The sequence below is a fragment of the Schistocerca serialis genome, chromosome 5, assembly GCF_023864345.2.
Source record: "Schistocerca serialis cubense isolate TAMUIC-IGC-003099 chromosome 5, iqSchSeri2.2, whole genome shotgun sequence".
NCBI lineage: Eukaryota > Metazoa > Arthropoda > Insecta > Orthoptera > Acrididae > Schistocerca > Schistocerca serialis.
In genome coordinates, this window is record NC_064642.1 from 492,915,868 (window position 1) to 492,921,867 (window position 6,000).

The following is a 6,000-nucleotide window of genomic DNA, read 5'->3' on the forward strand; positions in this document are numbered from 1 at the left end:
AAAGCAATGTGCTTAAAGACAATGGCGTTGTTCACTGGCAGCATTCCGTGAAACACTGCGTAACTCTAAAGTCTCTCCGCTAAGTTATAATCTCGTCCAAAGGCAATATAGCTCACAAGACGGAGAAATATTTGATCCATTTGATGCAATACGATGAGTGTCTGCAGCTGATGTGGTGAGTGTGGATACATTTATAAACAGCTTTTCACTGTCTCACTGCATTTCGTGTCTAGTATACATGTCAGATACAGAAGTTAAATATGTCCACAGTGAATTTGCGACTGTTGCCACTAATGTAGCAAATAAGCTGTTTGGGACTATATTTGATGTCTGAAAGCTACAATATTACAGTTGACCAAGACAACACTACAACGGATAGAAACTCCAAAACCTTGCAGAGATGTACACGACCGAAACTGGAGAGAAGCCAGCGCTTTACAGGTTAAGTGTTGGTTGTACTATGCGTGTTGTGAGTTAACACACAGTATACTCTCTTGAGATTCACCAAATTTTTGCATTATAGACGTAATTTCACGGTTTAGAAACAAAAATGTTAGGTGAGTCAGAAATAAATGTTACAAATAACAAGCGCTCATGTATTTGATGACATGTTCTGTGAGAAGCGCACAACACACCACTAAAAGAGACATGTAAGAGATCCAAAAGTTATTGTACTGAATGTTAGCACATAATTTGAGAAGAAACTGAAAAATCACTCACATAGCTATAGAAACAGCAAAAGGTTTACCGGTGCACGTAAGATTGTATCCAGCACAATACGAATCTAGCATTCACACAAAAAAAAATATACTGCTCAAAACTATTGTCAAAAATGGACAGAAAAGATCTGACAAATGGTATAACGTGTCGCATGCCGGCCACACATAAGAGGCTATCCAGTCTATGGCTCCCATATGGCATTATTTCAACTTATCCTCAATCACGTTGTAAGGGTTTTCCAGGAGGAATTGTCAATACTCATGGATATGATAGAAACGATCATTCGAAGTAAAAAGTCTAGTAAACATGTTCGATATTGCGAAACAAATCTCTCTACAAGTTTTTTGGTCTCCATATTTTCGGAGAATTAGTATGGACAAAAAAAACTTGTCTAACAAAGATGGGCTCTAAAATGCATACGTTAAGGAGCTATGAACACTTTTCAGGAGAAGAGAAGTGTTACACAGTAGCGAAGATGACTTAAGGTATGCATTTTAGTGGCCAAGTTTACCAGACTGTTTGCTTCAAATGATTGTTCGTTACAGTCATATCCCTGAACATTGGCCATTCCTTCTGCAGCAACCAGTAACTAGCAACGAGTGCACTGTTCTAGATACATGGAACACTGAAACCGCGAATAAGTGTTGAAACGACAGTGACACAATTTATTAGTTTGTCCTCTACTTTCATATGACAGAACGAGGTAGTGCAATGATTAAAGAAATTGGACTTCCATCCAGGAGGATCAGAGTTCACACTTAGTATATTCCGTGGTTTCCTAAAATCACTACAGGAAACCCGCACCGCCGTACTAGGCAAGGTTGCCTTCCTCCGACCGTAATGGGGATGAATGATGATGATGATGATGACAACGACAACAACAACACCCAATCATCTAGGGGCAGGTGAAAATTCCTGACCACGCCGGGAATCGAACCCGGAACCCCGTGCCCGCGAGGCGAGAACGCTACCGCGAGACCACGAGCTGCGGACAGATGCAATCAATAACAGTTCCATAAATCCAACTGAGTGATACTCCACCTTTAATGGTCTGGACGTCGACGTGGCACTAAATTGTAAACTTTCTTGTGATTCAGAACACACAGTCTGACAAAATTTCAACTCTCTGCCACTGCTGGAAGAAACATTTCCATACAGACTTTCTCAAATTTCCAATCTTCAGATTGGTTCCTTGGTTACACAATCATATAAATGGGGCGGACGAGTATTAAGAAAACAGCATCCGTTAACGACCACAGTTCAATTTCGCTTTGTGAAGAAGGAAGTCGTCGGCTAGAAAGTGCTCCCGTCTTTTGTCCAAATGCTTCGCGCGCTGCTGTTGCTGCTGCCGCCGCCGTTTAGCAGGGAGATCACGTCCTTCCAGAAGGTCGACCCCGCATCGCTAGACGCGGCACACATCCGCGTGAGGGAAACCAAGCGGCGCCGATGCGAACTCCAGACTGGCGTCGAACATTGTGGAGCAGAAGTAAGATAATTGTCTCGGTCACAACTACGACGCTAATACAATTGAACACAATCCAAGTAAATAAAACGCGGCTGTGTTGGGCTCGACAGTCCATTATATCTGCTGACGTCTTGAAAAGCTTACAGCAGAGAATATGTTACAAGTTGACTTGACAACCCTCTAGTACTGCCACGACATCGTTTACGCTATCAAATATGTGTGTGTGTGTGTGTGTGTGTGTGTGTGTGTGTGTGTGTGTGTGTGTGTGTGTGTGTGTGAGAGAGAGAGAGAGAGAGAGAGAGAGAGAGAGAGAGAGAGAGAGAGAGAGAGAGAGAGAGGAGGAGGGGGGGGGGGCGATTCGAAGACTAAGAGAAGGCATTCGCCACAAGGCGACATTTGCTCATCCCAAGTGAGGCATTTAAGTTACTAGGCTTGGCACCAGTGAGGACAATTCATAAACTCCATTCTCATTGTCATGTAAGGACTTCTGCATAATTTGTTCTATATTTCTATGCAGTTCAGTCTATCGCCGCCACTTCTCCTTTCAAAAAATTTCATCTGAAGCAAGGCCGCTCAGATCTGTGACAAACATACGCAATCAAAATTGGTTTAATCCAGCGAAAAATGGTTACAAATACACGTGCCGTGCAAAAACCTACCTTCTGTTCACAGTCTCAACGCTACTGAAGCTCACAGAAACGGCGTTAAAGAAAATCTGCAAATCTGCCTTGGGGTGCAGTAGCCTAACATATACAGAAGAAAGGAATAAAATATGATACCGCGACCGACAATGGAGATCACAAAAGAAGTTTATATACATAGCACCGACCAGCAAGCGTTTCATTTTTAGAGGAAACAAAACTGCTTTAGGCGCTAGCGCATGTTGTGGACTTTCAGCACAATCCAAATCGTGGAGTGATCGATAACGATATCATACTTCCCAAAGCCTTAATTCCCAAGACACTGATAAGCTTGCATAACAGTGACTTTATACACTGCTACAGCAACTATCAACTCTGTACAGATAGTTTGAATTCTTCGAGACAAACAAGAAAGTGCTTACTATACAGATACACTTCTTCTTCTGTTAGACATCCAAGTAGAAAATGTTTTCCACAATATTTCCCACTGAAGCTAAATGTGGATCGAAATTTTCGGCACTCTTGCGCCAAAAGACTTATTCAATAACTTCCAAGTACCTCCCAGTAGTTTCTACAGAGTCACCTTTCAGTTCCGACTGTGAACAGCTGTTTCTCAAAGTTGGATTTTCATGTTTTAAAGGGGAGCACATCAAAAGGTCACTGAAAACCATGAGATGGAAAAAGAGGAATTTAAATTTGTCCACAAAAACAAAGGACGTATTGTTGTGGTACCAACTCTGCTTGTATTGCAGCACTCTTTTTTTTGTTCTGTCAGATAGATTTGTATCTAAATTGGCCACTGTAAGAGCAATTAGCAACAAATACAGAGGTTCTCATGGAAGGTTCTCAAGCTTCTCTACAACCTGTGTGCTTTTGGGACTTAGAAATAATGACACCATGGAAAAAAAAAGAAATACTAACAGGATAGTGTTGCTGAGAAAGTTTACAATCGATAAAGTTATCTCGAAAGTAGCGGAAACTAGGTTTTCAACATTTTATTTATTCCAGTATTTCTGCACTGGACATCTGCTTCAATTTTAAATATGAAAATATGCTACAGTCAAATTGCACTAATGAGAAGTGAAAAAGTTTCCAAACAACATACAGCAAAACCTCGAAGTGTATGAAACGAAACTCATTAACAGTATCACATATTATCAGTATTATCATATCACACAGCTTACCATCTTCCGTACTAGTTTGTACTTTTCTTAAATTAATATAATCTGTCCTTATACCATATACTGATCTGATTCCTGCGGAACATATCCTCAATTTGAATTGCAATGTGTCGATTGTGATTTATATTTCTCTGCAACATCATCAATATGCTCACAATACGATCACAACTGATCCAAATATTGGTGGAATAGCAGTGAACTGCAGTTTTAAGCAACGAGAGAAAACCAGCAGTTTCCAGTAGCTAAGTCGGCTATTACAGGTATTATTTTGATCCTTTACACAATTTCTACAAATAAAACACTGTGTATATTAAGGTACATGTGCTTCTTCCTAACTTCGGATTCCATTAATCGCGCTATGTAGTATCGAACTCATTTTAGTGAGAAATTAGCATTACGTTCTGCATGTATATATGTACGAATAGTAGATCTTGCAGAGGGATTCCCAAGGATCACTTGGGTAGGTGTGCAGAATTCTTTCACTACAGGTGACGTTTAAAAAGAACTACTATCGGGTTATGCAGTAGGCCGACAGTATATACAAATTAGCTTTAACCGTATGTTATGCATTTTCTGACAATTCAGTAGAAACCGGTACCGAAGTAAAAAACGTTCTCTATTTAAACTCAATATGCAACGTCAAATTGTAAGAGCCCTAATAAAAAATGGCAAGGGGCACATTATATACGTGACAACCAATTTTAAACTTTATTTCCAAACAGAAATGCATAATGCATGTTTCTATGTGATGCGGTGTTTTCGTCTCTTTAACCACTCGACTGTGCTGGCTGTATTTGACAACTGCAGTATATTTGTTAACATCCGATCAGAAATATCAAATTTGTAACTATTGCTTGAATTTCACATCGTTAACTAGGCGAATACGAGGAACTCCATGATCACTTTTCTACACTGTTGTTGTGGGGTAATGACAATAAAAACATAATACATCTGAAGTTCAAAATCAGGCACAAAAACAAAGTCGGCAACATCAAACCGTACCTAGGAAACTTCTCTGTTCATTTATGGTGCTGTGAGGAAATTCACAAATTTCTACTTACAGGATCCTAATACAACAGCAGTCTCGTTTCACTACAGCTGGTCTCCATCTGTTTACAACTACCTTACTTCAACACAAAACGCACAAAACACTTTGCAAACACCGAACACTCCACTTGCCTGCGAGACCCTCCTCACACAAACAGATTTTTTTTCCCGTCAGTCAGAGAGTTTCCAAACTTACGATAGCCGTGACATCTATTGTAGCTTTGAGAAAGCACGCAACTGACTGGTGTCAAGCAGTTGGCAACATTGAAAGCGTTTGGCTTACTCCTCCTTGCATTGCCCTTACAGTAAAAACATCTATGGAGCGAGCATTAAAACGCGCAACACAAAATTCTCATTGCCAATACGTGGGTTAAGTACTGCGAAAGGTTCGCCCGCAAATGCTCTGCAGATTTTGAATGTCATAACTTAAATGTAGTTTTACTGAGCTAAGTGAAGTCTGCGACTGCCCTTTGATTTAAAATTGCTTCAAATTTGCTGCTTCAGCCACATTTAATAATAATAATTGCTTAAGCTGAACGCAGTGCGGCATGGCAGCGAACGAAAGTAAATTTTACTGTTAAAGATGCATGAAGCAGCAGATTGTGTTGTATATCGACACGACTTGTACCGTCAGATGCCGTTCAAAAGTACCGTGGATTTTGCGCGTGATTTCCATAGACATCTTAACAATTTGCACTCTATACCTGGAATGGACCTGGCTTAAAGCCTGGTTCACACATGCAACAAAAGTGTCGCCACAGCTAATGGCACAGTGCAGTTGCATGTGTGAACTTCCAGTGTTGACTGGCGCATCTTCAGATACGCAACTTTCGTTATGCCACAAGAAGTTCAGCTTGGCTGTATTTTTTATGCAACTTTGCTTCCTCCACTGCTCCCTGGTGGCTGCATGTCGTAACACGAGTGTTCTGTCGCAGTTATCACGGAG

At 40.6% G+C, this 6,000-nt stretch overlaps 1 protein-coding gene across 1 annotated transcript in view; it reads right to left on the minus strand.

Moving 5' to 3' along the window:
• LOC126481676 (F-actin-monooxygenase Mical) overlaps positions 1-5,202 on the minus strand; it is a 561,514-nt gene extending 556,312 nt beyond the window's left edge. The window contains exon 1 of the mRNA XM_050105609.1: positions 5,069-5,202. The gene's annotated coding sequence lies outside the window, so the exon portion shown is untranslated. The remainder of the gene's footprint in view (positions 1-5,068) is intronic.
• Between the last annotated feature and the right edge of the window lie 798 nt (positions 5,203-6,000).